Genomic DNA, 21,750 nt, shown 5'->3' with positions numbered 1-21,750 from the left:
ATCTTTGTTTTAAAGTAGTTGTTGACCATTTGATCCCATACAGGAGATTTTTAAAAGGTGCACAGTACGTGAGAGGGATAGTCATTATTTTGTGAGCCAATCAGTTATTTAGCTACTAGGTGACCTCCGAGGTTAGTTTCAGTTCAAGGTTTGAAGAGTATCTAAAGGCAACAGCCTCAGGGAGTCCTCCAGTCTCAACAGGTCCAGTACATTCTGTCTTTTGTTTTGTCGTTAGGCATTTGAGGTTTTGCTTCACATTTTTCTCCCATTCTATCAGGGTCCATCTATTAATATTTCCTTTTTTATTGTGTCTGGTTGCTCTGATTTGCATTTCCGAACACTCTGTGAGACAAAGTAGGTGAGGTGAGGTAGGGGAATCATCTGAGATTAAGAGCATAGTAAGCAAAAACCTGATGATGCCATCCTTAGTTTAAGCCTTTCGGTGGATTTCTATTGCGTTTAGAAGGGCCAATAGCTGTCCGGCTCTGACACCACGCCTCCTCCCATTGCTCCAACCTCACCGGCCAGGTCTGTCTGGACTCCTCCTTCCCCCTCTTCACTTGGTCAACTTCTAAGATTCATTCAGATCTCAGTTCAAGAGCCTGAGAGAGTTCCAGGACTTCCACTGTATTAGTTTCTTATTACTGCTGTAATGAGTTACCACAAACTTAGTGGTTTAAAACAGTGTACTGCTATTTGCAGGGCTCATGTTCTATAAAGCCACTGCGAACACTGAATTAGCAAATACTGAGCCCAATACTGAACTGGGGAAATAGGGCTAGGTTCCTGAGTTTTTGTCCGCTGATCAAGACACAGCCTTGTTTTATGTGTCCTTGGATGAGAAGATACATTATTTAATACACATTGTTGATTCATTAACATTGAACTCACGGCCAGCAGCCCTGTCACCGATGTCTGGGCCAAGCTTCTGTAGCACGTGCATTTTCTCTGTAAGGCACATCGCAGCCTTCTTGTACCTAGGAACACTAGACAGCACTTCAGCTCTATGCTTGGGGGCCGATTTGCAGCAGAATCACCAGCAAAAAATGTGGCACTAAATAGACTACAGAAGGGATACTTATTTGCAGTGTGAGAGGAGAAACATGAAGGCAGGGTATTAACTGTGTCATCACTGGGAACAGGTGCACCTGCAACTCAAATTTTTGGCTGCTCTGGGCCTGCCCGTGACTGAGCACGAAAGTGCCAGGAGTATTGATTTTACAAATAAATTTTAACAAATAGGTGAATTCGCAAACACGGAATCCACAGATAATGAGGACTGACTTTGTACTTGCTCTCCTACAGTTCTAGAGGTCAGAAGTCTGTAATGGGTCTCATTAGGCTAAAATCAAGACGTCATCAAGGCTGCATTCCTTTCTGGAAGCTTGAGGGGAGAATTTGTTTTCTTGCCTTTCTTTCAGCTTCTTGAGGTTGCCCATGTTCTTTGCCTCATGGCCCCCTTTCATCCTCAAAGCCAACCATCATTCCAGTCTATGACCTCTGCTTCTGTGTTCACAGCTCCTTCTCTGGATTCTCTGCCTCCTCTTCCCCACTAAGGACCTGGGTGGTACAAATGGTTAAGCACTTGACTAGTAATGGAAAGCTTGGCAGTTTGAACCTACCCAGAGGTGCCTCGGAAGAAAGACCTGGCAATCTGCTTTGAAAACCCTAGAGAGCGCAAGTTCTACTCTGACACACATGGGGTCTCCATGAGTCAGAATCAAATCGATAGCAGCTGGTTTGGTGTGGTTTTGAGATGATTACATTGGGGGCAGTGTGTTCAGGGGTAGAATTCTCCTCTTCCATGTGAGAGACCTGGGTTCGAATTCCAGCCGATGCACCTCATACGCAGCCACTGTTCGTCTGTCGGTGGAGGCTTGCATGTTGCTATGATGCTGAACAGGTTTCAGTGGAACTTCTAGATTAAGATGGACTAGGAAGAATTTTTTATTTTTTTTTTTAGGAAGAAAGGCCTGGGGATCTACATCTGAAAAACAGTCAGTGAAAACCCTATGGATCACAATGGTCCTATCCACAACCGACTGTGGGGATGATACAGGACCGGGCAGTGTCTCACTCCATTGTGCATCGGGTCACCATGACTTGGGGGCCTCTAACAACAACGTGACTACATTGGGCCCACTCAGATGAACCATGATACTCTTCCTATTCTAAGATCCACTGATTAGGGACCTTAATTCCCCCTGCCATGCATGCGACATACTCACAGGTTTGGAGGATTAGGACCTGGACATCTTCGGGGATCATTTTTCTGTCTACCACACCCACCTAAATTCAGCACCCTGATTTTAAGCTCTTACATCACTTGTTACAGTTAATTTTTTACATTCCTTTTTTTTTGGTTCAGATGATGGCGCCCACTCCTGCTAGTCTATGCTCCACGAGGTCACAGATGCTGCTTTTCCTACCACTGAATCTCCACTGCCTAGCACTTTGCTCCAATAAATGCAGAATTGTGAGTTGGCCGGTGGGAGATAAGATGATGGCTGTGACAAGATTTAAAAAAAAAAAAAAATCCAGTTCATTCCCTTGACCCCCTCCCCCCATTTCTCACTTTAGCAAACTCCTGAAACTCCTTAAAGCCTTAGGGCCTGCCTTCCCAGTCCTCTGGCAGAGTTGGTCCATCCGTCCTCCGGTGTCACACACAGAAGGCAGGGAGGCCTGGCTGTGACCACTGGCTCACCACTTCTGACCTGAGCAAACTTGGGGGGCAGCTTAGCCTTTCTGAAGCTTGGTTTTCTCATCCATTGTGTTGGAAAATCATGCATAATTGGCATGTTGTGAGGACTAAATGAACTATTAATGTGTAGAGTGTATAACAACATACCAAAAAAAAAAAAAAAATCAAATCCTTTGCTGTGAGTCTATTCCAACTCATAGTGACCCTATAGGACAGAGTTCAACTGTCCCATGGGGTTTCCAAGGAGCAGCTGGTGGATTTGAACAGTGGACCTTTTGGTTAGCGGCTGAGTTTTAAACCACTGCGCCACCAGGGCTCCAACACCGCACCAGGCCCACAATAAATATTACTATACTATGTGCCAATAAATGTTAATGTCTTTCCCCTGGATAGTATATTACTCATCTTTTTATTCTCAAGACCTAGAACGTTGACTTACAGGAGGGCTCTAGAAGTGTTAATTGAATTAAAGAAGTCTCCAAGATAGGGGTTGGAAGCAGCCAGGAATTTGAGAGCAAGGTAGGAACATGGGGAAGAACTTAAGACCAGCTCCATGAGTTGGCTCTAGATCCCCAAAGAAATGAGAAACAGCATGTCACAGGTCCTCCTCGGAACACCCACATGCTGTCAATTAACAGGGAACTTAATTTCCTCTGACTGTGTCCATTTCTTAAGTTTAGTGTGGATGCTGTCAACTCCCCAAGCCCAGGCTTTCAGTGCCCATTAGCAGGAAACACACAGGGAGCCTGTCATTTCAGACTACAGGAAGTGCTCTGCCATTATTGGACAAAGCAGAGCCACTGCTGAGGCGGCTTTTGGCCCACAGCATGTGCTTAGACCCTTTCTCTCTGGCCCAGACTGTCCCCAGGGAGAAAGCATTTTCTACTGTGAACTAGTAGATTAATGCCCACCCAGGTCATTTTTCCACTGTGAAGAGCAGATACGGGCCCCATTTCATCAGTTTTTTACTTCCCCACGTGGTTTGAGGACCCACAGGATGGAGAAGCCTAGGCTAATTCCACATATCGTTTAATGGATGTTAAATCATTATTTCATGTAGCAAAGACTTAAAAATAATTTCTGTGACTTTTTTCTTTCCAAAGGTAATATATATTTACCCTAAAAAGCTTTAGAACAAACTGTAGAACTACTACCTAGAAGTAACCACTGTTAGTATTTTGGTGTGTAACCTTCACATTTTTACCTCTTCATATAGATGTTTGTTCCTTATAACAAAGATGAGATCATAAGGCATGTGTTATATTTAATCTGCTTTTATTTTCTGATAAACACTACACTCTGAACGTTATCCTATCTGGATTTTTTTTTTTTTAACAGCATCTCTTTTAAAGACAGGCTAGATAACGCAGCAGCCACCCATGTGTCAGCTTGCTGTGCTCCGCGGCTTGTGTGTTGCTGTGATGCCGGAAGCTGTGCCGCTGGTATTTTGAATACCAGCAGAGTCACCACCCATGATGGACAGGTTTCAGCAGAGCTTCCAGATTAAGACAGGCTAGGAAGAAAGGCCTGGCAATCTACTTCTGAAAATTAAAAAGAAAAAAAATTAGCCAATGAAAACTTCATGAATTACACCAGAACTCTGTCCAGCTTGCTTGCTTTGGACATGCCTTCAGGAGGGATCGATCATAGAGGAGGATAGAAGGTCAACAAGGATGAGGGAGACCCTTGTTGACAGGGATGGGCACAATAGCCACAAGGATGGACTTGACTATGTTGGTGATTATGAGAGTAATGTTCTGTTCTGTTGTACATAAGTTCGCCATGGGTAGGAGTTGGTTCCATGGAAATTAACAGCAATAGATAATGCACAATTTAACTATCACTCAATCATTGGAGTGGCTTTTTTTTTTTTTTTTGGCGAAGAAATTTATATTTAGAATTAGCCAGCTGGACTCAGTTTAGGTGATCCCAATTTTGTTGGCAACATCCAAAGCATCATAGTCCGGAGCCAGTCGAACATATGCCTTCTTCTCTCCATCAGGTCCAATCAAGGTGTTGACCTTGGCCACATCAATGTCATAGAGCTTCTTCACAGCCTGTTTCATCATGTGCTTATTGACCTTGACATTCACAATGAACACAAGTGTGTTGTTATCTTCTATTTTCTTCATGGCTGACTCCATGGTCGGGGGAACTTGATGATGGCATGGTGATCAAGCTTATTGCTCCTGGGGACGTTCCTTCGAGGATGTTTGGGCTGCCTTCGCAGCCTCAGTGTCTTGGGCCCCTGGAAGGTGGGTGAAGTGGGGATCTTCTCTTTTTTTTTTGGTGGCTGTGGGGTTTGGGTATACACCTTTCAGCACTGCCTTCTTGGCCTTCAATACCTTTGCCTTGGCTTCAGTTTTGGGAGGACCAGGGGCTTCCTTCTTCACTTTTGCTGTTGATGCCGTCTTTGTAAAAAGGGCGGGGAGGCTTTTTTAATTTTTTTTTAATTAAAAACAACACCGCGATCAACGTTTTTATAGGTAAATATTTACTAAAAAAAAAGTGATCCACAAAATTTCTTTAAGATAAATTCCTAGAACTGAACCATTGGGTCAAAGGGTGTTTGCTTGTTAAAAGCTATTGATACAAGTGGCTGCCCAGAAAGGTGTTCCCAAGGTACAGTCCTGCGATTGTTGACCTGCAGCCTTACCAACACTGTTGTCAGTTGTTTGTTAAATATTTCTTGGAATTGTAGCCATTGACCATTGTTGGTAGGATTGTAAAATGGTACAGACTCTGTGGAAAATATTCCTTAAAAGGTTAAACATAGAATTACCATTAAAAAAACAAAAACCAAATGTGTTGCCATTGAGTCGATTTCAACTCGCAGTGACCTTATGGGACAGAGCAGAACACCCCTATAGGGTTCCTAAGGCTGTAAATCTTTACGGAAGCAGACTGCCACACCTTTCTTCCACAGGGCAGCTGGTGGTTTCGAACCACTGACCTTTTGTTTAATAGTCAAGTGCTTAACCACTGTGCCACCAGGGCTCCTACCAGAATTGCCATATGACCCAGCAAATTTACCTCTCTGTATTACCCAAAAGAATTAAAGCAGGGACTCAAACAGATACGTGTACACAGCTGTACAACACTACTCACGATGGCCAAAAGGTGGAAACAACCCAAGTGTTCATGAACAGAGAAATGGATAAAGAAAATGTGGTATACACACACAACGGAATATTTTTCAGCCATAAAGAGAAATGAAGTTCTGATATATACTCAGACGTGGATGAACCTTGAAAACATTATGCTAAGTGAAATAAGGCAAACATGAAAGGACAAATATTGTACGATAGTATTTATATGAAATATCTACAATAAGTAAAGACCTAAAGAACAAAGCAGATTAGTGACTACCAGGGGCTGAGGAAAGCGGAATGGGCAGTTACTGCTTAATGGATACAGGATTTCTGTTTGGGAAGATGGAAACATTTTGGACATAGTGGCGATGGTTACACAACATCTTGAATGTTGTTAATGTCACTGAATTGTACACTTAAAAATGGTTAAAATGGCAAGTTTGATGTTAGATACGTGTACATATATGTATGTATACATGTTGTTGTTGTTAGGTGCCATCGAGTTGGTTCTGACTCATAGTGATCCTATACACAACAGAATGAAACATTGCCTGGTCCTGTGCCATTCTCACAATCATTGCTATGCTTGAACCCATCATTGCAACCACTGTGCCAACCCATTCCATTGAGAATCTTCCTCTTATTTGCTGACCGTCTATTTTACCAAGCAATGTATATGCGTATCTGCATGTGTATATGTGTATATACACATATACATTTATATATTAACATAATTAAAAAGAAACACTTTACTGTCTAGTCAATTCCAACTCATAGCGATCCTATAAGACAGAGTAGAGTTGCCCCTGTAGAGTTTCCAAGGCTGTAAACTTTACAGAAGCAGACTGCCACATCTTTCTTCAGCGGAGTGGCTAGTGGGTTCAAACCACCAAACTTTTAGTTAGCAGCCAAGTGCTTAACCACTGCGCCACCAGGACTCTTTATTAAGGCAATAGAATTTTAAAAACATTTCGTAAGTTTGGAAGAGATCTCAGAGATCATCTATTTCAAAGCCCTCATGTTGGATATGTTAAAATAGACCCAGTGAAGGGAAGACAAAGGGGACAAATGTTTATTGAGTGACTATTGTATGCCATAACTATCTAGGCACTTTTGCAGACGTTATCTCATTTAATCTTCACATCTCTGGGAGGAAAAATTATGATCTGTATTTTATAGGCAAATCAACCAAAGCTCATAGAAATTAAGGGGCACCAAAACCCACACACCTGGTATTGAGGAAGCCATTATTTCCTGGTCACCTAAAAGACAACCCAATCTCCTGCCATTAATCCTAAGTGGCTCTCTGAATTTTAGCTTTTTATAAAAATAGTACAACAGGCCCTTTCAAATCAATAGAAAAGGACCCAGTAGCCTGTCAGGAAGTATGCATAGGTAAACCAGTTGCCATCAATTCGATTCTGACTCATGGTGACCGCATGTGTGTCAAAGTCGGATTGCACTCCATAGGGTTTTCAGTGGCTGAGTTTTTGAAGTAGATCTCCAGGTCATTCTTCCAAGGCATCTCTGAGTGGTCTTGAACTTCCAACCTTTTAACTAGTAGCCAAACACATTAATCGTTTTCACTACCAAGGTACTCCATGGATAGATAGGACTGGTGTCTTAGTTATCTAGTGCTCCTATAATAGAAATATCACAAGTGGATGGCTTTAACAAAGAGAAATTTATTCTCTTACAATCTAGGAGGCTAGAAGTCTGAATTCAGGGTGCCAACTCCAGGGGAAGGCTTTGTCTGCTGGCTCTGGGGGAAGGTCCTTGTCATCAATCTTCCCCCGGTCTAGGAGATTCTCAGCATGGGGTCCCCAGGTCCAAAAGACACACATCCCTCCTGGATCTTCATTCTTGGTGGTAGGAGGTCCCCGTTCTCTCTGCTTGCTTCTCTCTTTTATATCTCAAAAGAGATTGACTCAAGATATAACCTAATCTTGTAGAATGAGTCCTGCCTCGTTAACACAACTGCCTCTAATCCTGCCTCATTAACATCATAGAGGTTCGGATTTACAACACACAGGATTATCACATCAGATCACAAAATGGTGGGCAACCACATAATCCAGCGAATCATGGCCTAGCCAAGCTGATACACATTTTTGGGGGGACACAATCGAATCCATAACAACTGGTAAATTATTTTTTAAGACTAGGAGATATGCAAGACTGCAGTAAATTGTATTTCTAGAGTAAAACTTTTTTTTTAATTCTTCAAAGCTTGAGGACCTCATCTCACTGACATTTTCAGAAATGGGAAGGCTTACAGCCATTTATTTGTACTAGACTAAATCTGGAAACCCTGGTGGCGTAGTGGTTAAGTGCTAAGGCCGTTAACCAAGAGGTCTGCAGTTCAAATCTGCCAGGCGCTCTTTGGAAACTATGGGGCAGTTCTACCCTGTCCTATAGGGTCGCTATTAGTCGGAATCGACTCGACGGCAGTGGGTTGGGTTTTGTTTTAGACTGAATCTTCCAATGGGCTCAAACATAGCAATGATTGTGTAGGACCAGGCAGTGTTATGTTCAGTTGTACATAGGATTGCTATGAGTTGAAACCGACTCGATAGTACCTAACCACAACAACAACAACAAATCTCCTAAAATATACTGACCCAAAAATGTATTATAATAATGATACAAAGCTTTTGTAGAGTTAAACTTATCTGTTTGAGACCACTGAGCTCATCCTCCAGCATTTACATAATCCCCCCATTTTTTCTGAAGCTTTCTATGGCTTTTATAATCCTTGCCATATTCTTTGCTCTGGATTTTACGTTGGCCTGCAATACTCTTACGTGTTCCATGTGTGTAAGTCTTGACTCTGCATCAGAAAAATTAAAATCTATAAGGGGCTATTTGAAATAGGCTAAGTTGGCAACCAGTAATTTTAAAATGCGTGTCTATTTATTGTTGCTTTAAACTTGAGACATGAATAATTACTAAGGTTTTATTTAGAAGAAACTAATATAAATAAATAGGTAAACCATGAACTGGGAAAATATTTGCCATAAATACTCATACCCTTAATATATAAACAGCCTGTGTATATTTTAAAGAAAATTGTTAAGACACCAAAGAAAAGCTAAGCACACGAAAAAATTATTCATAGATGAAGGTATAAAATGGTTAATAGACAAGAAAATATATGTAGCTTCATTAATAATACAGTAAATGTAGAATTTAAAAATAACATTCAATTTCTGACAAATTGACAAAGATTCTTAAGACTTAAAAATTGAAAAATACTGAGGAAAGATAGTTTATACACAAAGGACTCACTCAGGGGCTGTAACTGGCCATAAAACTTTTTCTCCAAATTCCCCTAAAGCCCATTTGCCTGACTGAGCAGGAAGGAGATTAATCAAAGGAATCACACGATCAGACTTGGAACGATTAATTCAACAAATATAAATGGAGCACCTACTATACGCCAGACCCTGAAACCTGTTAATGGAGATACAAGAGGAAATAAGACACCTACTATGGGAAAAAAACGGAGAAGGAGGGAAAGTGACTGGAGAGGTTGTAAAGCCAGGCCTTGAGTGCCCATTTGTGCTATGTTAGAGTCCAAAATTCACCCACAGATCGGCTTATGGGGAGTAACATAAATAGTGTTGTGTTCTGGAAAGATCATTTTGGCTATGGTATGGAGAATTAATCTGAAGGTGGCAAGACTAGGGGCGGGGAGACCAGTTAAGAAGTTGTTGCAGTAATCTTGGTGAGGGGTGATGGTGGCATGAACTAAGGTTGTGGAAGTGGGGAAGAAGAGAAGGGAGCAGATTAGAGAGATACTGAGGAGGAATAAACAATAGGACTTGAAGATTGATTGAAAGTTTACAAGTGGGGCAGAGGAGAATGGGGAGTTAAAGAAGACACCCACACTTCTAGCCTCAACAGTGGCATAGGGATGGAGAGGGAGACCAGGAGAAGCAGCAATTTAGAAGGGAGAATGAATTTACTTTTGGTGCACTTGAGGTGAAGAGATGACATGCAAGTGGAAAAGATCAATAGGGTCTAGAAATATTGTTGAAGCTAGAAGAATGTATAAAATGGCCTAGAAAGAGTGGGCAAAGTGAGGAGCACAATGTAGAGGACAGAAGTAGGCCCAGGGAAGAACCCTGAGAAGCACAAATGCCTGAAGTAAGACCAGCTTGCAAAGACACTTGAGATAGGAGTCACAGTTACGAAGAAACCCAGGAGCTTGCAAAAACCAAGAGGACAGAGTGTTTCAAATAAGAAAGAGTAGTGGATTTTGTCAAACACCATCAATAACTCAAGTAATATAAAGACTTAGAAAAGGAGATTTTTTTTTTTTTTTGTATGTGAAATTGGTGCAAGCAGCTTCAGTGGGGTGGATAAGATTGGAAAATCACATTACAGTGGCTTTCAAAGCAAATGGAAGGTTAGAAAAGTGTGTCTTTGGAAATTTGGCTGTAAAGTGAAAATGAGTGATAGAGCTATAGATGGAGGAAGGATGGAGTTGAGGAATAGGATAAACCTGTCTGTGTTTAAATCCTGAAGGAGGAGCCAGTGGGGAGGAAGAGGATGAAAGTAGAGGGGAAAGAAGGATCACATGTAAAGCACAGGAGGAGGCAGGAGTGGACAGCATCTAGAACACATGGAGGGTATTGGCCTCAACTGGGTGGAGGAAGCACCCCTCTCTAGCACCAGAAAGGCAGGAAAGTAGATGGGTGCTGTTGCAGGTAACTTTGTAGATGGGGTGGTAGAGTTGAGGAAAGTCTTCTTTGGTAGCTTCTATTCTTCTTGTAGGGTGGAAGAATCATCCAGGGAGAGTGGAATGAAGAGATAGGATTAGACTTTTGGGTAGAGAATGTTTGAAATGGTCACTGTGGAGATGGGAGCAATCTAACTTCCAAGGATCATTGAAGGCACACCACCACTCCTAACTCAATGTTACAGCAACTTTGTACTAAAACACATTTTTGACCCATTTTTTCTGGCCCCAATTATATTTTCTTCATTTTGCTCATTGCTTTTCAAAGCCTTTCTGAGAGAACAGTGGGTCTGACTTGAGCTGGAGAGGAGGATGTGGTACTTCAGGTGTCAGCTGGAGTCACTTTACCTGGCACCATCGATGCAAACCTTCGTTCACTGAAGAGCCAATGTGCTCTCCAGGATTCTACGAATTCCGAGGGAGCTTATATCCTCAGGATAGCTTCTGGTTTTAGGTTTCTGCTTTCCTGAATGTGTTAGGTTATCTCAGTACTTTCATTTCTAAGTATAGCTGATGTACTGAAAACTGAGACAGCAGAGAAATTTAAATCACAGCAACATAAACAACTGAAAAATGCAATAGTAGCTGTTGCTCTTTGGAAACCCTTCAGCCCTTTCTCAAAGTGTGGCTTTTGCCAGTTTCTGTATGGTTCAGCCCTTCTCTCTCTTCAGAGCTCTTTCTTTCTTGAAAAGTGTGCTCAGAAGTCTAGCGCTCTCTTTGTTGCCTTGATCCCTGCTGATGCATGACATCAGCATCTCACCTTCTACCTCCGTGCTGCTTATTAAGGTATTTTCCTGAACAAAATTTTCCCCCTAAGAGAAATCCTGGTTCCCACTGCTAATATATTTTGCATTGATCCCCATGTATAATCTCGGAGAAGACTAAATGCTCTGGATGCTGCCCTGGCAAGTCAGCGTCGATATATGTTCTAGGCACATCCATCAAAGGTAAGAATCGTGTCTACCATCTGTACGGAGAATGAATCTTCTACCCTCCTTGGCCCTTTCTCAATACCATGATAAATGACATTTGTATAAGGATCTCAGATGCATTATCTCATTTGGGTCTCACAAGAACTCAGTGAGAAGGCAGCTCAGGCATTGCTTTCACTCTACAAGTGAGGTAACAGACTCAAAAATGATTGACTTCCTGGCGCCACCCAGCTGGTAGAGCAGCAAGGCAGGGCCTCAAAGGCAAATCTTCTGCTCTGTGGCTTCCCCTCTTTCCACTGTAACGAGATGACTGTCTGGTTTCAGTGCTTCCACTGCCAGACTCCAAGTCTTTTTCAGTACTGTTGCTTAAGTTTGATGATTTAATAGGATTTTGCCCTTTATAACCACGCTATGATGCTTCCCTTTATAACCACACTATGAGTCACTGTGGAATAATGCCTGCCTCCTGAGCTGTTCAGCTTGACATTTAGGGTTTTCTAGACCTTCTGTCTGACATTCACAATAAGCTCACCAATTCTGCAGGCTCTGCTTTGGGCTTTTTTGTTTTGTTTTGGAGGGAAGCGAGGGGATAGGTGTATGAATTGTGTCCCCCTAAAATATGTGTTAGAATCCTAAGCCCTACACATGTGGATATCATTCTGTTTGGAAATAAGGTCTTCTTTGTTACATTAATGAGGCCTTATCAGTGTAGGGTGTGTCCTAAACCCAATCACTTCTGAGTTACGAAAATGGCAGATTACGCACCAGGAAGAAAGACAGTAGCTATCTGATGACAATGGAGGCTGATGAATCTACAAGTCCATATGCAAACAAGAATGTTCAGCTGCTGACAAGGAAGGAATCAACACAGCCAACACCCTGATTTAGAGTTTTAGACTCCAAAACTGAGAAAAAGTAAATTTTGGGTCTTGAAAACCACCTACTTTTGGTATTTCTGTTATAGCAGCACTAGAATATTATGACAGTAGATAAGGGGTTTTTGTCATCAGTTCTCACTTCCTACTGAATGGATTTTCAAGGACAGCATTGGCTAATACTGGCAGAGTCTGGAATCTATATTTTCCCAAGCACAGCAAACACACTTTGCCTTTGCTGACTCACTTTCAGGATCTATCCCACAGACCCCAGAGCATCATTTGCCTTGCACAGAGTGGAGACTCCAAGTACAGAAGCCAAGTGCATTTAAAATTTTGTCTGCCACCCCTAATGTGTTGGTCTTCATCCTATCCATCTTTGTTAGTGATCAGGCAAGCCACCCAGTGCCGTTGAGTCGATTCCGACTCATAGCGACCCTATAGACATCATAAATCGTTTCTGCTCTAATATTTTTTTTCTTTAAATAGTGTAATGAATATCGGTGCAGCCAAGAGTTTAGTGAGTAGGTGAGGTGAATGGTTTTTCAGAGAAAAAAAAAAAATCAATGCAGTATAACCTCAAGACTGAATTTGAATTCCACTTTGGTAACCTGTTTTGTGATTTGGAGAGAAATGAATTCAATATCAGTTGTTTGTCACTTGACAACAGAAAGAGATCTGAGAGTTATAGTCAAAGGAAGAAATCTCAGACAATGGAGGGTGGACGTAATGGCAACCATTGAAACTTGAGTGGCTGTGACACCATTTGGGACAGCTGTTTCCTTGTCTAATGGGATTCATGGTGAGAAGCTGCGTCAACGGGCAAAAGATGGGCCTGGAAGTTAAAGCTAGATTTGAATCCAGCATTGCAAATTGTTAGCTGTTTAACCTTGGGCACATTGTTTAATCACTCTGAATCTCACTTCTTTATCTCTAAAGTGGAGGCAAAGATTAGCAAGAAGGTACTTGCCCAGTCTGGCATACGGCATACTCTTAAAAAAAAAAAAAAGAGCAGCAATTATTCTTATACTTTATACCATGAGATTGTTTTGTAATGAAGTGCATTGTAAGATTATTCTTTTCCTGTTCACAAATAAGTATTTTGAATATGATTTGCTCCAGAGTGACCAGTGGTATAAAAAAAATCCCCACATTCTTCCTCTATATCAACCTTTCTGAGAGCCTTGGTTTGTAATGATAACACTACAAATAATATATACCTTAAATATATACCATAGATGGTAGTGAGATCAATTGAGTCAACATATGTGCAAATACTTTGTTAATGTAGAGTCAACTTTTTGGAACACTTATAGCAAAGCAAATGTGCTTTTTTACATATGTGCTATATAATGTGCTATATAGCAGACCCCAAACCAGAACAGGTGATGGCCAGGAAAAGATATTTCCTGTAGAAATTTGTTATGTCTGACAACCAGACTGTCTTCCCCCACTTGTGTTCTTGTCACTCTGTTATAAGTAAACAGTGTTACACACCACTGAGTAGTAGAGGTAAAAATCTTCCAGGAAAGTAAATGAGAATAATTTGGGGTGATGGAGAAAGTACCCACAGGAGCATAGTGGGTATTTCCTTTTTTTTAACCAGCATCTTATAGATTTGAGGCTTTTAAAAGAGTGGTTGTGATAGTTTTGGGGACATTATACTTATTATAACAAATACTTGTTATAATAAGTCAAATAATACAAAATTGTGTAAGAAAAAGTAAGTGCTTTTCCTTCTCTTTTTTTTTAATCCTAACTTTCAGAGTGCACAGTGTTGACATTTTGAGGTGGATTCTTCCCCATATGAATGAGTTTTTTCAGCTATCAACTTTAGTGAAAACATCAGAAATGATGTGTAAAGTGGAGACAGAGGATTGATACCTGTAGCCTTGAGAAACAGAACCTTCTGCTATCATCCTTTCCAGACAATCACGGACAGATTATCTGAGAGACAAATGAAGTCTTCCTTTGCCCATGGCATAATCCCACTGAAGCACATCGATGGAAAATAGCAAAGAATCTGATCATGGCACACTCCTTTGCTGGAAAATTAGTTGGGGGTTCCCTATCCCAATGGCTTAAAAAAAAAAAAAACAAAAAACCCTATTCCTTAGAGTCGAACTCAAGGTTCTTCTGATTTAATACTAATCTTTTTTTCCCCACCACACACGGAATAGGTTTGGAGACTTCAGAGATCACCCATCCACAGCAGTGATTCTCTCACTATAGGATACATACAAATCATCTAGGGATCTTGTTTTAACATTACCTGGGGATCTTGTTTAAAAGCAGATTTGGATTCAGGAAACTGGGGGAAGGGAGACAGTGCTTCTGCATTTCTACACGTTCCCAAGGCATCCTGGTGGCACAGTGGTTAAGCACTCTGCTGCTAATCAAAAGGTTGGCCCTTCAAACCCACAGACCAGCTCTATAGGAGAATGGACCTGGTGATCTGCAGCCATAAAGATTCCAGCCTAGGAGAGTCTATGGGGCAGTTCTACTCTGTCTCACAGGGTTGCCATGAGTCAAAAATCGACTTGACGGCATCTAACAACAACAAATTCCCAGGTCTGCACACTACACCTTGAGTAACAAGGATCTGCCAAATCTGTGAAGCCTACACCCAAAATCTCTTAGGAGAATGCTTTGCAAGTCCTGAATTTCCTTGGACAGGTATACTGCTGCAAAGTTCTTTCTATTTAGCAAAAATCTGTCTCTCTAGTTTCCCCACATTGATCCTAGTCCCCAACATACTGAGGTCGAATATCTTTTCACCTAAAAGATCTCTAAACATTTGAAGACAGTTATCAGCTCTCCCTAAGTTTTTTCTCCTCCAAATTAATATCCCCATTGCCTTTAACTATTCCTCCATTCCTCATATTACAAGGTCATTGTTTTCCTTATATGCCAGTACTTCATCCCCACCTAAGTGACACTGGTCATTCAGTTTATTGTGTGCCTTCCACCTTCATCTGCCAACATCCTATAAGGTTCAGTTGAAACAACATGTCTGCTGCTTTCTCTCTCTGAATATCCCACTCTCTCCCCCATCCTGACCAGGGTAATTAGTTGTTCTGTCCTCTGAGCCCTGCTGGGTTTTCATTCCACCAAACTGTGACCTTGAGGAATGGGGCTCTAGTTTGAATCATCCTGGTATCCTGAGTCTAACTCAGTGCCGGGTACTTTGTGCATGCTCAAGAAATGTTTATGGATACCTTTAATTATGTTTACTGGTATATGTGTGGGTCTCTCTTGCTAGGTTATCATTCCAAGAAGGGAGACTATATTTTATTCAGTTTTTGTTCCTTACCACTACCACCCTGGCTAAACACATATGACAGTATTATCAGTGCTATGAAGAGGGTAAGTTAGCTGAGTGAAGAGTGGAGCAAGCACACAGTATGTAAGTACACAGAGTTTTGGAGTCAGAAAGACCTGAGGTGGAGTGATGATTCTGCCACGATATAGCTAAGTGACCTTGCAAAGTTTGTTTAACTCCCTGAGCCCCAGTTTCCTCATCAGTATGATAATGATGATAGTATTTATCTCATAGTGTTGTTGTAAGGATTAAATGAGATAATCCCTGTACAATGCACGTACAGCATCCATGTATTCTACACAGGCTATGTATTAATAGTTTTATGTTCTTAATACCTGTTGAATGTGGGATGTCGGTTTAAAATAATTAGTTTAAGACATTTTCATTGTCTAAGATAAATGAGGTTTTTCTTCTCTGAATACATCAGATAAATCAGTCTTAAATGCAAATAAATGATTTCCATTGAGGTTTGATATTGAGGAAGAGGAGTAAGAACAACTGAGAGACTTGGAAGAGTTTTAGCTTCTGGGGAAGGACACACCAGATTGTCCCCACCTCTTAGCTTCCGAATATTCTCCTTGTGAGGGGACGGGGTCGGGTGGGGGAGGGAAGATATGTGTCTCTTCAGGGAGATGAAAGGTGCTGCAGCATCTGGGGACGGGGAGCAGGAGGAATATCTGAAATAAGCACAGGTGTACTTGGTCTTGTTCCTCTAGTTTCCATTTTACTACTTTCCTCTCGTTATGAAAAGACAATATGGAATAAGCAAAAACACACTGTGTCCACAGCTGGAAAATGAGTTAGCATACAGGACAATCCAAGGATGACCACTGGCACTGGTGTCCTGCCCTCTAGAGTGTTGCTGTCTTGGGATTCTTCTTTGGAATATCAGCTGTCTTCAGTTGGGTGAGCATACTCACATGGGGGAAACAGAGGACATAGCCTTGGTGTACAGCCATTTAGATGGACAGAAAGAAGACAGATGGACCCAGAAGACCCTGTGTATTTTCATGATGACCTTCTGTAGTCAAGCCAAAAAACTGTGGTTCTCCATCCTTAGGCCCTTCTACCTATCTTTGGGATTCACTGCCCTAATCCCACTGAGGGGTATTGATTTATAAAGCCAAGTACATGGAATGGAATTATCTAGAGTCCCCTGGGACATGTTTTCCTTTGTTTCATTTAGCACGGTCCACAGAAGCAAGCATTTTGTGATTTGAAATACATTAAAATCTCATACAGCACAGACCATTGATGATGAGAGGAACAGTAACACCAAATGACCCATCTGCCAATCCCTGTGACAAAGGCTTTACAATTGTCTTGCCACATGACTTGTCTAATATACCATCAGAACTCCCTTGGGTTTCTTGGGTACAGTGGAAGCGAGTCAGCTTTTGATGGTTAGCACAGATGGGATAAAGGCACAAAAACTCGTCCAAGTTTGCCTTTTCAAATCTTATCCGTAGCACTTTGCAATGTTGACAAAGACTAAATGAGCTGAAGGCAGAGTCACGGTCAGTTTAGACACATAAAATGGAAGTTTCTGCAGGGAGACCAACACTTGTCCTCCCATCTGTGTCTCTGCTCTGACTGAACACACAGCTCCGTCTCCTGGGCCTAGCTGGGGGTGGAGGAGGTACAGAGCAATCAGGGTCCTGCAGGTTAATTCAACATCCCCCAAGTGTTGATTATCAGGCATTCTTCTAAGCCTTTGGGATCCACAAGAAGCAGAGCAGTAAAAATGGCTGCTCTCATGGAGCTCACATTCTGGAAAGGAAGATAAATAATTGAAAAATTAAGCAAGTAAAGTATATAGCATTGTCAGATGGTAGTAAATGCTCTAGAGGAAAACACAGCAGTGCAGAGGTAAGAGTACGAAGAAAGGAGCATGGCTTTTCTTTTTTTAAAGAAAGGGATCAAAGGAGGAATTCATCCAGAAAGAAGAGTAAATGCAAAAACCCAAAGCAGGATTATGCTTGACCTCTGAGAAACAATAAAGGGCCAGAGGGATGAAGTGCAGTGAGCAGAGAGGTGAAGAGATGGAGTGGGCATTGACTGCAGAACATGTAAGGCCACTTGACTTTTAGTCTGAGGGAGAAGGTTGGAGGGAAGAAAAGAAAGCAACTAGCCTGTGACCCAATCCTCTGCCGATTACTGGAAGGATGCTTGAAAGGAAAGCAAAAAGGCAGGTGACCTGGTCTAATCTCTTGTAGACATGATGATAAAATAAAATAAAACAAAAAAACCTTATTGCTCTCGAGTCTGACTCACAGTGACCCTATAGGACAAAGTAGAACTGCCCCACAGGGTTTCTAAGGCTGCAAACTTTACAGAAGCAGGCTACCACATCTTTCTCCCATGGAGCAGCTGGTGGGTTTGAACTGGTGACCTCTCAGTTAGCAGCCAAGGCTTAACCACTGCACCATCAGGGCTCCTGATATGATAACTACAACTCCTGATGAACCAGTTGCCGTTGAGTTGATTCTGACTCATGGCAGCCCAATGTATGTCGCAATAGAACTGTTCTCCATAGAGTTTTCAGTGGCTGATATTCTGGAAGCAGATCACCAGGCCTTTCTTCTGAGGTGCCTCTAGGTGGATTCAAACCTCCAGCCTTTCAGTTAGCAGAGTTAGCCATTTGCACCATCCAGACGCTCCTCCTGGTAAATAATGATATTTTTAAGGAGGAGAGCCCTTTATGGAAGGCTCTTAGCAGAATATTCTTGGTGTGGTAGACAAAATCATGGTCCTCAAAAGATACCTGGATCCTAATCCCTAAAAAAAAATCCCTAGAGCCTGTAAATGTTACCTTATGAGGAAAAAAGGTCTTTGCAGATGTGATTAAGTTAAGGACCTTGAGAGGGAGAGATTCTCCTAGATGATCTGGGTGGGCACTACATGCAATCACAAGTGTCCTAAAAGAGGGAGGCACAGGGAGATTCAACATGGAGGCAGAACAGGAGGAGGCAATGTGACCATGGAGGCAGAGACTGGAGTGATGTGGCACAAGTCAAGGAATGTCGGCAGCCACCAGAAGCTGGAAGAGGCAAGGAATGGATTCTGCATCTAGAGGGAACACAGCCCTGAACTCACCTTGATTTAGGCTCAGTCATACTGGTTTTAGACTTGTGGCCTCCAGAAGAACAAATTTCTGTTATTTTAAGCCAACCAGTTTGTGGTAAGTTGTGACAGCAGCCACAGAAACCTGATTCACTTTGGGATTCCACACCCAGAAGCTATGGATTAATGAGCCATGGCTCCCTGGAAAATGTCACCAACCCTGTAACGATCTGGTTTAAAAAGGAGATATTTCACTATCTAAACACTCTCCACCCTGGGAGGTAACCCTTAAGCCTTCCTTGGAAATTTTATCTATCACGTGTCTACTGTGAGAAGGAAGAAGCTGGGGGACCACACTCTACCCCTGATTTACCTGTGCCTCCTGATTCTGTATCTTCAAAATTATTAGTGAAGCTTGATGCATAGATATCTCTAACTTTTGTTAGCGTGATTTGCGGGTTTGATTCTTTGAGTTGGCTCAGATGGGATACCTTTGGAGAGCTGAGTAGAATGATGTGTTCAGACTCGCATTTGGAAAGGATCACCTTGGCTGCTGTTTTGAAAATAAATTCTGTGGGGCAAGGTTGGAAGCAAGAAGACCATATTGGTGCTATTTAAGTAACCCAGGTGAGAGGTGATGATGACTTGGATCACTTGGTGGCAATGAGAAGTGGTCCAGAAGACTTCGGGAAGAGTGAGTTTCTGGGGGAGAGTAAAAGTTTAGTTTCAGACATGTTGGGTTATCTATTAGACATACCAGTGCACATACTGCACGGACAGGCCCATAGTCCAATGGAGATGTCCCATCAGGAGATGTAGATCTGGGAGTCAGCAGCATATTATTTAGAGTCATGAAATAGATGTTCTTTCCTAAGGAGTGAACACAGAGAGAAGAAAAAAGATTCAAGATCTGAACCCTGAAGCCTTCTAAAATGAAGAGATTGGTAAGATGAGAAGGAACCAGTAAAGGTGGCTTAGAAGAAGGAAAACCAAATGAGAGTAGAATTCTAGAAGCCCACTAGACAGTGTTTCCGGGAGGAGGGAAAGGTAGACCGCAGGGAACCCTGTTGCAAGGTGATGTGAGTTACACGGCTGAGAACTGAAACATTGGCTTGTACAACATGCGAGTCACTGGGGACTTTGGCAAGAGCTGTCTTGTTGGAGTGGTGAGAGTGAAAGCCTGATTTGGGTGAGTTCAAAAGAGAAGTGGAGGTAAGAAACTGGAGATGGAAAAGAAAATTCTTTTGCAGCATTTTACAATCAAGAGAAACAGAAAATGGTCCAAAGGTACCTGGTAGAGGGTGTGGGTATGACAGAAGGTCTTTTAATTGTTGTTTTGCTTTCCTAAGATGGAACTATTACAGCATGTTTTTATGCTGATCAAAGAGATCCAGTAGAGAGCAAAACTGATGATGCAGCAAAGTGAGGAGAGCTAATCTTAGAGTGATATTCTTGAGATGGAGAGGGGATGGAATTTAAGGCACAGTGGAAGGGCTGGTCTTACACAAGAACATAGATAATTTGCCCACAGTAAAGGAGGGAATACAGAATATATGGGCACAGTGGAAGGGCTGGTCTTACACAAGAACATAGATAATTTGCCCACAGTAAAGGAGGAATACAGAATATGTGGGCACAGTGAAAGTAGATGGGTAGATTTAGGGTGGGAGCAAGTGGAAATTTTCTTTTGTGTTTTTCTATTTTCTCAGTGAAATAGGAAGCAACCTGTCTAGTATTGCACTACTCCAAGTGTGGTCCACAGAACCCCAGCCTTGATATCAGGTGAGAACTTGTTAGAAATGCAGAATCTCAGATTTACTGCAGGCCTCCTGGGTCAGACTTCTCTCTGTAATAAGAACAAGTGATTCTTGTACACATTAAAGTTTGAGAAGCATTGCACCTCAAAGCCTGGTCCACAGGCCACTGCCAGTCTGCTCATTGCTTGTTACCAGTCTGCAACAAGATTTGTAGAGAAATAGAGCAATCATTTAGAAACTTTTATGAAAATCTGGCATTGTTGAGACATTCAATCATGGGATCCCTGGACTCATCTTGCTGAACAGAATTTAGAGCAGCTTGGGCATTGTCGAGCTCAAGAAGTGAACCACATGTGACACAAGCTCTGTCCCAGATACGGGCAGTAGGACCATGTTACAATATGTGGTATTTTAACTTCAGTTTGCCAGTTATAAGCTTATTAAATGTAGAACCCATGTTTTCCATTGATAGATGATTTAAATGTAACTATAACTTTTTTTTTTTATATATAACTTATAGGATGAATTGTTTGAACTGACGATTAATTGGTGTGAATTTGGAAAGGAACTCTTAGGGTAGAGTATCCACAACACCAGAAGCACTGAGGCATCTCACTCCCAGGACCCTTTTACCTCCTCTCCCACCCGACCCACTGCTCCTACACACCATGCTCAGCCAAATCCTCTTTCCCATTTCTTAGAGAAAAGAGAGGTGTCCTGTTTGGTATACAAATATGGTGGTATGGGATTTGAAAGGGAAGCTTATTCTTGGCATCAGGTGGTGGTGTGTGTGTTTGCACTGAAATGTGTCTAATATTGATTCATCACATGGGGGGTAATGCAGCAAGGGGTTATTCAAAAGTGCACACCATCCGTCAACCTATTACAATTTCTTCATTCCATGGAATTTGAATTCAGCCGACAGACAGCAAGGGCACCTTGCGGCAATGGCCAAGAGACTGTTTCTCCCCTTCCTAGTCTAGCTCATTCCCTCTGAGTTATTGGTGCATGTTCAGCCATTCTCATCACTCCCCAAAACAGAGACTGCTAAGTGTCACCAAAACCCATTTCCTTTTTCTCTTATAGTTGGATGAGATTTCTAAGCTTGGGAAGGACACGTTACTGAGTTCTGGGTGATACCCGGTTTCTCTCTACTGCAGGTGAACTTCATTTTTTCTTTCTGCTGTAAAATGGAGAGGGCTTCAAGGACCCAGAGGAAGGGGAAGGAGCCCAACAGAAGACCTGCATTGCATTGGTGTTGGTC

The 21,750-nt window shown here is 42.0% G+C and overlaps 1 pseudogene; it reads right to left on the bottom strand.

Annotated features, from left to right (window-relative positions):
• Positions 1 to 4,603: 4,603 nt before the first annotated feature.
• LOC126066687 (60S ribosomal protein L23a-like) lies at positions 4,604 to 21,657 on the bottom strand (annotated as a pseudogene).
• Positions 21,658 to 21,750: the final 93 nt, after the last annotated feature.

Source organism: Elephas maximus, chromosome 24, assembly GCF_024166365.1.
Source record: "Elephas maximus indicus isolate mEleMax1 chromosome 24, mEleMax1 primary haplotype, whole genome shotgun sequence".
NCBI lineage: Eukaryota > Metazoa > Chordata > Mammalia > Proboscidea > Elephantidae > Elephas > Elephas maximus.
This window is presented reverse-complemented; position numbering and strand designations above follow the sequence as displayed.